Source organism: Prunus persica, chromosome G1 (assembly GCF_000346465.2).
Source record: "Prunus persica cultivar Lovell chromosome G1, Prunus_persica_NCBIv2, whole genome shotgun sequence".
Lineage (NCBI taxonomy): Eukaryota > Viridiplantae > Streptophyta > Magnoliopsida > Rosales > Rosaceae > Prunus > Prunus persica.
This window is the reverse complement of record NC_034009.1, coordinates 23,821,299-23,833,419: the sequence shown is the minus strand read 5'-3', so window position 1 is coordinate 23,833,419 and position 12,121 is coordinate 23,821,299.

Here is a 12,121-nt window from a genome sequence, read left to right as displayed (position 1 = left end):
TCGAAGAGGTAAAGGTACTGCTCCCGCATTTGGTCTTCGGATTCCCATGTAGCCTCTTCCACATTATGACTCCTCCATGAAACCTTCACAAGTGGAATCTCTCTCGATCGCAAAGCTTGCGTTTTTCAATCCAAGATTTGAACTGGTTGCTCCACATAAGTGAAATCATCCTCTAATTCTACTGATTGCTCCTCTAAAACATGGGAAGGGTCGGAAATATACTTTTAGAGCATGGAGATATGGAAAACATCGTGCAACCGTGCAAGATCTGTAGGCAAAGCAAGCCTGTAAGCTACTGGACCCACACGCTCTATAATCTCATAGGATCCAATGTAGTGAGGACTTAGTTTTCCCCGCTTTCCAAATCTCACTATACCTTTTCAAGGTGATAATTTCAAAAATACCCAGTCTCCAACTTCAAACTGAAGGTCTTTTCTTCTATTGTCCGCATAACTCTTTTGTCGGTCCTGGGCTGTGTTGAGTCATTCTCTAATTATCTTCACTTGTTTCTTGGTTAGTTCAACATCCTCATATACTACCAATCTGTGTTCACCCACTTCATCCCAAAAAAATGGAGTTCTACACTATTTTCCATACAAGGCATCAAATGGAGACATTCCGATACTCACTTGATAACTGTTATTATAAGCAAACTCCATAAGTGGTAACTTCTCATCCCAATCACCCCAAAATTGAAGTGCACACACTCTCAATATATCTTCTAATGTCTGAATTGTCCTCTTAGACTGACCATCTGTCTGGGGTGAAATGCAGTACTAAATTGCAATTGGGTTCCAAAAGCTTCATTTAATTTTGTCCAAAAACGGGATGTAAACCGTGGATCTCGATCTAAAACAATGGATACTGGTACTCCATGAAGTCTCACTATCTCATTTATGAAAATCTTAGCCAGTTTGTTCAAACTATAATTTACTCTTACCGGTAGAAAATTAGCAGACTTGGTGAGTCGATCCACGATTACCCACACTCCATCATGCTTACTTTGTGTTCGGGGAAGCTTGAACACGAAATCCATCGTAATCCGCTCCCACTTCCATTCAGGAATCGAAAGTGGCTGCAACAACCCTGATGGTTTCTGTCGCTCAACTTTCACTTGCTGACAAATTAGGCACCTTCTGACATACTCGACTATTTCTTTCTTCATAAAAGGCCACCAGTAGTGCTCTCTCAGATTATGATACATTTTTGTGCTTCCAGGATGCATTGCAAAAACTGACTCATGGGCCTCCTCAAGAATCTCCCTTTTTAAAACTTCATCATTAGGGACATATAACCTGTTACCTATCATTAACGCCCCATCATTTCTTATTAAACAATCAGATCTGTCGCCATTCTCAACCTCCACTCGCAGCGTGCAAATCAAAGGATCTTGGGATTGAGCTGCGAGTATTTGTTCTACTAGCACTGGTCTCACATGGAGAGTAGCTAACAGTGCTCCCTGATTATCCATATCTAGCCCAACTCTGAGCTTCCTCATTTCTACCATCAATGGCAAATACCTCCCTCGAAGATAAGCTACAGATCCTGAAGATTTCCTACTGAGTGCATCCGCGACAACATGAACTCTTCCTGGGTGATGCTGGATGGTATAGTCATAATCTTTTATCAACTCTAACCCATCTTCTTTGCCTCAAATTCAATTCCTTCTGGGTGAATAAATACTTTAAACTTTTGTGATCTGTAAAGATCTGGCATGTTTCCCTGTAAAGATAATGCTGCCAAATTTTTAAGGCAAAAACTACTGCTGCAAGTTCCAAATCATGAATAGGATAATTCAACTCATGCTTCTTAAGTTGTCTCGAAGCATAAGCGATCACCCTACCATGCTGCATCAGCACACATCTAAGTCCTTGTTGAGATGCATCATTGTAGATAACGAAGTTCCCACTATCATCCGGAAGTGCTAAAACCGGAGCAGTGGTCAGCCTAGTCTTGAGTTCATTAAAACTCTCCTCACACTTATCTGACCACGCAAACCTAACTCCTTTCCTTGTTAAATAAGTGAGAGGCACCGCTATGGTGGAGAATCCTTCCACGAAGCGAAGGTAATACCCGGCTAACCCAAGAAAACTCCGTATCTCAGTAACACTGGTTGGTCGTGGCCAATTTACTACTGCTTCAATCTTTTGGGGATCAACATAAATGCCCTCTGCAGAGATCACATGCCCCAAGAAACTAACTCTGTCTAACCAAAATTGACACTTACTGAATTTGGCATAAAGTTGCCTCCTTCTAAGAGTCTTCAACACAATGTTTAAGTGCTTCATATGTGCCTTCTGACTCTTAGAATACATCAGAATGTCATCTATGAACACAATCACGAAGCGATCTAAGTAACGTCGAAACACTCTATTCATGAGGTCCATAAATGCAACTGGCGCATTAGTTAATCCAAATGGCATCACCAGGAACTCATAGTGTCCATACCTCTTTCGAAACGCTGTTTTAGGCACATCCTCTTCTCTAACCCGTAACTGATGATATCCAGACCTCAAGTCAATTTTAGAAAATACCTTGGCACCCTTCAGTTGATCAAACAAATCATCAATGCGAGGTAATGTATATCTATTCCGCACTGTGATCTTGTTCAACTGCCTGTAGTCAATGCATAACCTTATGGTGACATCCTTCTTCTTAACAAATAACACTGGAGCGCCCCAAGAAGAAAAACTAGGTTGGATGAAACCCTTATCTACCAGCTCCTGCAACTGAGTCTTTAACTCCCTCAACTGTGCTGGTGCCATTCTGTACGGTACCTAAGAAATAGGATTCATTCCTGGAGCGAGCTCAATAATGAACTCGATCTCCCGATGAGGAGGTAATCCAGGAAGATCCTCGGGGAATACATCTGAAAATTCCTGTACGACTGGAATATCTTCCAATCTCAGCCCATTATCTCTGGTATCAATTACATGCGCTATATATCCTAAGCACCCTTTTCTGAGCAACCGTTTTGCCGTCATAGCTGAAATGAGGCAAGATGGAAGCACTCTGAGTTCGCCATAAAAAAGTAACTTCAGGTCGTCCGGGACTACTGAATACAACTTTTTTCCTGAAGCAATCTACTGAGGCAGGATGTTTGGCCAACCAATCCATCCTTAAAATGACATCCAAGTCAACCATTCCCAAAGGAATTAAATCTGCCTCCAGAAAAACATCTCCCACCATCACTATACTATCTCGATACACTGTACTTACCCTAAAAATCTCTCCTATAGGTACAGAGATCGCCAAGTCGGTCTGCAGAGCTGAAAGTCTTATATTGGCATTGTAGGCAAAACTAGGTGTGACAAACGAGTGCGTAGCCCCAGGGCCAATCAAAACTCTAGCAAGAATTCCAAAGACCGGTAAAATACCTGTAATTACATCAGGTGATATATGTGCTTCATGCTGGGACATATTGTACACTCTGCATGTGGCCCTGGAACGTCCACCACGTCCCCTTTGCTGACTGCTGCCTCCGTTGGCTACACTGGTCTAGGCCCCACCACTGGACGAAGCCTCCACAAACTGTGGTATCTCCTGTGATCTACTCGGAATACCTGTACCTGGAGTCGATGCAGCTGTGGTCTCTCTATTCTGAAGGAGCAGTGGGCAATCCTTCCGAAAATGTCCAGACTGTCCACAAAAATAACATCCAGTAGTGCCATACTGGCAAGTCCTAGAATGGTACCTACCACACTTGGCGCATTGGGGGCGACTCCTCCACCAGATACTGACAGCAACTGTCTCCCAGTACCTCTAGCTGCACTACCCCCGGAGCGGTTTCCAGAACTGCCACTCTGGTTGGAACCTCCACTGGAATTGAATCCAGGTCGGTAACCTTCGTAGCTGCGGCCACTAGATGATCCAGAACTGTAACTGCCTCTCTTGGATGATCCCTGACTAGGACCTCCTATATCAAACTGTTGCCTACGGGGTTTACCGCGTGTTCTGACCATCATCTGGCTGCTTTCAATCAACAAGGCAGACATCACCACATCACCAAAGTTAGTCAACCGCTGACTGATCACGATATCTCGAATGGAAGCCTTTAACCCCATAGTGAAAAGTTGACACTTCTTGATTTCATCCTCAACCAGTGGAAGACAATACTTAGACAAATCATTAAACTTTTTCTCGTACTCTATTACTGTCATTATCCCCTGTTCCAGCTGTAAAAACTCTTGCATCTTCACATTATGGTAGGCTTGTGGATAGTTTTGACTGTCAAATGCGGCTCTGAATACTTGCCACGTAATGGCTAAAGGATCCCAATATCTCCTCTTATCCGAGCCCCACCAATGTCTGGCATTTCTGATAAAAAAGAAGGTAGCCAGAGTAACCCTGCAGTTCTGTGGAACAACCATGACCTCCATGATTCGCTCCATCCTTTCTATCCATTCTTCAGCTACCGCTGGGTTACCATCACCATCAAAATCAGTGGCCCCAATCCTCTTAGCTTGATCAGCATATCCCAGGGAGAGATTTCTAGGCTGCCCAGTCCTGGCTAAAGCCTGAGTCAGCAACTCCAAAGTCTGCTGGAAGTTGGGATCTCCCAGCATAGTAGGCACAGCAGCAGGTATGGCTCATGAAAGGCCTCCAACAAAGGACTGCTCTACCGGTTCAGGTACTGGTGCAGGAACAGGAACTTCCTCCTGCTCGAGCTAGAGATCCTATCCCCTTTGTCGGGACGACTGTCTAATCCCCTACGGACACCACCATGCTTAGGGCCCATCTTTACTGTCATAAGAAACAGATATTCAGGAAAACGGGGATGCACGAAGTGCAAAGTCTACAGGAAATTAGACCTAATGCTCTGATACCAAGTTGACAGGACCCGTCCCAAATTCCACTTTGGAATTCGAGCCGGACCCTGTGCGTGTTCGACACCTTGCGGATGTCGGGCACGAATGACCTAATTGCCCTTCTATACAAAGCACGATAAAATAACAAGGTTGACTTCTACCAAAAAATCGGCAGAGTCTCCTTTGTAACTGGATCAATATCAAAACATTTACACCTGCCAAACAAGTATATATATATATACAACGAACTGCCAGCATATGTATATATACATTCCAACAGTTAAATTCTAAGTCTAGGGCAAAACATCAGAGCGACTGCTAAGAATTTACAAAGAAGTCAATCCTTTTAGAAAATAGCATATGAACATACTAACCCCACTGTAAAAACAGTTATACAAACTAAATTCTTTTCTTTATTTCTGAAATCAATGCACTCATATAATTATACATCTATACAAGCCAAGCATACTCATGGTCAATACTAATTTCTTAAGGCATTGAAAACAGTTTAAAACTACCACCTAGGTGTACCCCTTATTTCCGTCAATTCCTTGCATCACCATGGGTGATACGTACTCGCAGGTCTCAGTGACACAAGGTCAGTCCGAGCCGCAACTCGCAGGATTCAGGGGACCGTAGTCCGCATGATTCGCATTACTTGCTCCACACGAGTTCGGGTACCATAGAACTCGTGGGGCAACTGTCAAACGCGCTGACTATACCGAAGGCAACGTATTTATTGAAGGCAACATTTGTATATCTGGGTACAAGGTGGTTTAGGAAAATATAAAGTTTCTGAAGAAAATATGTTGAATTGTAACCTCTAAAATTCTGCTGTCGTTTATCTGATAATTAACTAAAATTTCTTTTCCTATATCCTTTAAAGGGTATTGCACTCAGCAACATGCAAAACAAAATATTTAGAAGCATATAACAGCTTATAAAACGCTGATCTTTGAATAAAAGTTATTCAAGATCAATAACTGTAACTAAACTGCTTAAATTCATTTATAAAAACAAAGAGTCCACTCACTGGTAGTCCGAGCTCGCTGGACCTCTTGAAGGTCCCTCATGCGGGTTAACTGGTGCCCGGGTACCTGATTCAATGACCATAATATTCTATTAATATAATATAATATTAATTTAAAATCCTGACCCCTGGCTCCTAGAAGTACGTGCGTCAGATTAAAGTTGTTCATATGCCCATAAAAGCTTTCCTTCCACTTGGAATGGTTAGCAGTATCTTGGGACGCGCTAAAGTCCCAAAAAGTCAACCCGAGACCCCAGGGCTCCATAACCTCACAATATGATCCGAAAGCCGCTAGAAGGTCCAATATATCTAGGACACATGTCCCGAGGGTATGATCTCGATCGGACGGTCAGATTGATCACGATAGTATAATCGCACGATTTCTAAACCCTAGCCCTAGGGTTCGTGATTTCGGAGTATCCGGGACACCGATTCACCATCCGTCGAATGCTACATAATTTTAAAATTTTCTAGATTAACATATCTGAAACTGATTACAATCCAACGGCTCAACAGTATTGAACCCGAAAATCGCACAATATGTAAAATCCGTTCGAGGCTCAAACGGTATCCAAATTGAGATCCGTGAATTCCTACGCGCTCATGACAACGTAAGGATCTCATCGAGACACAGTGCTACTTCACTACCTTCGCCCAACGTGCCGCGACACGCGTCGGTAGCGCTGGGTGCCCAAAGCGATTACGTATCGCCGGAAAATCTCAAAAACACGGCTCCAAACTCCTACCCTAGGTATAACAACATATTTGGAGTCACTTTTGTTCTTAGACCTACCCCAAAAATTGACCAGAAGTGACCGAACTCGGAGGCCGAAAACCAGCCGAATTTCCAATTCGAAAATCAATTACCTACGTTCAAAATCGATGCAATCCTACCCAACCATCAGCTAGAGTGTGGAAAATAGGTAGAAATCCATACCTTACTCGTCAAATTTGGAGGAAAAATGAGGGAGAAAGAGCAGTTGCAAAATCTATGCAAAACCGGCTCGTTTTCCACAGAATCCGGGGGCCGGCGAGCTGCTCGCGATAGGAGCGGGCTGAGGTGTGACGACGGGGTCGGGCCGGTCAGATCGGTACCGGTGCTGTGGCCTGTGGTGGCCGGAGCTAGTGGCTGCGCAAACTGGAGGGAGACGCAGCTGCGTTCGCAGCGAGAGAGAGAGAGAGAGAGAGAGAGAGAGAGAAACTGAGGGAGAAGAGAGAGAAGTGAGGTTTTAAAAAATCTAATTTTTTAAATTATCGTTTTGCCCCTCGTAATATTTTAACCGTATTTTCTTCGTTAAAGCTCCGAGTCGAGTCCACTTCGTGTCTACGGACTCATTTCGTCGTGCTCTACGCTACGGTCTGTGTGGAATTGTCAAATTCCTTCTCGGTCAACTTTTCTTCACTAAATTATTCCAAGTGCAAAATTATCTTTTCCTCGAAATAAATTACTAATTAAATATTAATTTAGGTTTGGGTTATTACACCTATGTCACAAGTATATGCCAAACTTCAAAACTATCATATAGGTAAGCTCTTGTCGCAGGTATGTATAGGTAATCGCAGGTACCTGTGTCATAGGTACACTTTCGAAAGTTACCTGTAGGATAAGTTCTCCGTGAAGCGCCATATCAAGCCACTACATAAGTACCTGCGCCATAGGTACACTATTTATAGCATTAAAGAACAATTAACACTCGAAAAAAAAATAGAAGAGAAGAAATTTAAAATGAAGAATAGAAAAGTCAACTAGGAGTGGAGTATGCGTACTTTGAATTGGGCGGGAGCTGGTTTTTCCCATTTGTAAATACTTTGCTTTTGTTTAAGATCACATGGGTTGTCATCTACTATTGGAATTTACTCTATCATTAGTAGTAATTATGCGATTTGGATTTGGGGGATCTGAGATATGCGATTTGGATTAACAGATTGGGAAAGACGTCCTTTACTTTCCATTTGTATACAATGGCAGGTGTTGTAAATAAATTAAATTTTGTGGCCACACTATTTGCTTAGGTGGCTGCACGACTGGGCTTTAGGACTGGAATTAATAGGTAACAATTACTGTCCTGCAATCAAACTGTATTCTTGAAATTGGACCCATATCTAAGAGCCCCTTATTTTTATTATAAGGACGAAGATATGGGAAAACTAAGCAGCCAAAAACTTTGAGAAAACAATAATCAGGAGATTGATTAAAGACAACTTGGAAAGGAGATTGATCACGAAGGACTGAAGTAGGCATTCTATTTATCAAATAAACATAAGTGTCAAATGCAAAATGCCAATATTTTTTTGGTACAAATCCATGGGCAAGGAGAGTGAGGCCTGTCTCAGTAATATGACGTATTTTTCTTTAAGCAGATCCATTTTGCTCATGAGTGTGTGGACAAGCAATTCGATGAGTGATCCCACATTTTTCAAAGTGAGAAGAGAGCTTACGATACTCTTCCCCCCCAATCTGATTGGAAATTGCGGATCTTGGTATTAAATAAGCGTTCTGCTTTGACTTGACATTTAAGAAAAGGGAGACTTTGGAAAAACCCAAAGGAGAGAGAAAATTTTTAAAAGAAGCAAAAATGGACAAAATTACCCTTATTTATTTTTTAATTTCCTAAGAAATCCTTTACATTTGCATGTCTTTGGTTTGAAGTTGAGAGGTTATTCTGTCTTTTTTGAAAAAGCTTTGGCTTTTTCCAAAAGTGAAAGTTTTTTTATGGGTAAAACCTAAATTTACTTAAGAAATATGTCACACACATCAGATTTACGGACTAGGGGAAAAACCATACATATTTGGAAAAATCATCAACAAACAAAAGAAGTAACGATGTCCTTCAATGGATGGAATTGGGGAAAGCCCCCATACATCACTGAAAATAAGTTCTAATGGATGAGAGCTAACAGAAGGAGTGGGAGGTAAAGAAAATTTGGACATCTTTCCCAAACAACAAGCAGTACAAGGAGGTAGGTCCTTCGAAAGAGAAGGAAGATTATTGCCATTTATTACTTGACGAAGAACACGTGGATGTGGATGACCCAAGCGTGCCTGCCAACAAGGGAAATTGGCACGTTCGCTTAAGAAAGCCATGGGACCGTCATTTTTATTGGAGATGGCAATGTTACTAAGCTTATAGAGGCCACCTTCATTCAGCCCGTGAAGTAGAGGTTTCCCCGTGTGCTGGTCCTTCACAACAAAGAAAGTGGGGTGAAACTCAAAATAACAATTATTATCTTTGGAGAATTGATGAACAGAAAGAAGTTTCTTTGTGACATCGGGAACATGTAAGATATGAGATAGATTAAAAGAACGAGTGGCATTAGAAAAGGTAGATGTCCCAACATGAGAAATATTTAGCCCATTACCATTACCAACTTTCAATTTATCTGGACCATTGTAGTTATTAGCGATGGAGAGATTGGCAAGATCCGGAGTGACATGATGAGTTGCGCCAGTGTCAGGAAACCATGTGTTAAAATCACTATTTGAATATGCTGGAAAAGATGCAATGTGAGCAGAAGCATCATTAGGCCTATCATAGCGATATCGACATGTAGCAGCCAAATGATTTGTTCGATTACAAATTTGATGTCATCTAATTTCTCTACCTTCCTTGTTGATGCATAAAACGAATTAACCTAGACCATGATGTTATTCATTTGGTTTGCAGTTTGAGGCCTAAACCAAACTGCGTCAACCCTTTCATCAACCGATTTTTTGTCAGTACCATTCTTTTTTCTAACCCAAATCCAAAAAGCTTTCAAATTGGGCCCTAGCTCATGTGAAAAAATGTCGCAAAAGGCCTGTTAAATGCTGATGGTAATAGAAATATCAACGGTATTATTAAAAATATTTTTATATATCAACAGAAATGGTGATGAGAATCAATATTGAGAGAAATTATATATATATATATAAGGCGGATCCGTGGCACCATAAATTTGACACAAGTTTTGACACAATTTTATAGTCTTTAGATGCAAGCACTTTCAAGGGTTAAGATTAAATGTGATTTTATTATTTATTTATTTTATTTCGATAACATAACAAATAAAATAAAATATTAAACTCACCACTTTTCAAGGTAGTATAAATGTAGGCTAAAATCTCTCTATCTCCTCCAATCTCATTTATTCTCACGTTTTGAGTTTGAACTTTTTTTTTATTTAATTTTTTTTCTTTATCTGAAAAAAGTTCTAAGTTGATCTCCAAACACGCAAGGATCTATTTCAAATTTTTCCACTCCAACACTTCATGCAATTTTCTCTAAATATTATGGAGATTGTTTGAAAATCTTAATTGTTAATTGTGCTAAGAAGCTATGGATACTTTTTGCTGCAGTTAGATGCTAAACTGTTTGAGAATGAACTTGAACTTCTCATGGTAAAAGACATAAAGAAATCCACCATTGTAAGAGGAAAAAGAAATTCGAATAGAAAGTAATCCAAGGATTTAGAGACTCAAAGCTCAAGAAAATAACAAAAAAGCCAAGAACAAGACTGCAAGATAAACCTCTCCAAATTTTGCTACAAGATAGAGAGAGACAGTAGTTGAAGCAAACCCCAATCGAATAAAAAAAAGGATTAAGAAAAAAAAAATTCATACTCAGAGAATTAGATCATACCATTTATTTATTGTATTGATTGAAATCTTAGGGGGAGGGGGGGAAATTAATGGCTAACATGTGAAATATGGGAGGGAGAAGAGCTACTTCTTGTTTAGTGCTAGTAGTGACAGAGAAATTGTCAAAGGCAGAAAGAAGATTTTGAAGAAGAAGATGACGTGAGAGAAAATGTTAATGCTTTTAGGAAGTTGGGAAAACATAAATGAAGAGAGATAAAATATTATAGTAACTTAATTAAAATTAATTTAAACAAATAAATATTTAAAGAAAAAGAATTAATTTGTTTAATCTTAACCATTCATTGTAGCCTAATCTAATGGTTAAAAAATTATGTCAAAAATTGTGTCAAATTTGTGGTGCCACAGATCCGCCCCTATATAAAATGTATTAAAAACAATACTCACTCAAAGAAAAGTTAAGTTTCAGTGATACTATCACACATTTTTTTATTTATAAATTTATGTGATAGTTTAAATTATAAGGGGATGGGATTTCTCAAATCAGGGTGCTACAAGAGTTCGAACCTAAGACCATTGGTCTACAAGTTAAAGTCATTTTTCACTGGGCTAGACCCCGTTTACGGTGGTACTATCAAACTTTAGACCATGCTCAATTTAAATATGAATTAACAAATGTCAACGGGGTATAGCTCAGTAAAAAATAACCTTCACTTGCATATCAATGGTTTTAAATTCGAATCCCCATGCAAAACCACCCCTGGCCCAAGGTCCAAAACTATGGGGGGCACAAAAATATGGTTTTTTAGCCTATATATTTACATTAACCAAAAAAAAAACCCACCAATCCGTTAATGACCTAATAGGAAGTAGCCGTAATCATTAAATCAGGGTAGCACAAACCTCTTCGAGATTCTCTAGGAAATTAATTATAAATTATATAATATAATATTCTAAAAAATAAAAATTAATGAAACTAAATATATGGAAACAAAGAGTCCTTGACAAAAAAAACAAACAAACAAACATTCTTATCTTAGCCAAAAAAAAACCTAGTAGTGGCAGCAACACACAGGGGAAGCATTAGCAATTTGAAGGTTTTTTCTGTGTGTCATTCTTTTGTATAAATAGAATGACACAAAGACATCTTTGTTAACTTGTTTTTCTTTTTATTTGATTTAGCAAAAAAATCAACAGAGATTCTTGTTATTTATAATTTGAAGTTTCGAGTTAAAGAAAAGATGCTCAAAATCCATATTTTTACCATTTTTTGTTCATTAGTTTTATTGGTAGTGTTAGTGTTTTTATAACAAAATAAAAAATGTTACCTAATAAAATTAATTTGTTGATATATTTTTTTTTTGTAATTTTAGTTTTTAATTTGTCTAAAGGGGCACATTTTAGAAATTTGCCCTGCGCCTTAGAAATTCCAAAACCAGCCATGCCCCCATGACAACTTGGTAGTGTGTGTGTGTAAGAACTAAGAAACCCTCATCCCCTTCTAGTTTAGACTATCGCTTTATTATAAATAAAAAATTAAAAAAATATGAATCAACAAATAGCACAAGTACATGCATTTAGGCAAGAGTACTGCTAAACAAACCCTAAAATTAACTGAGTATACCCTACTACCAAAATATTTATTGAATTACTAATTTACCATAATATAAAATGACCAAAAAAGATATATTCAATTGCAAAACAAAT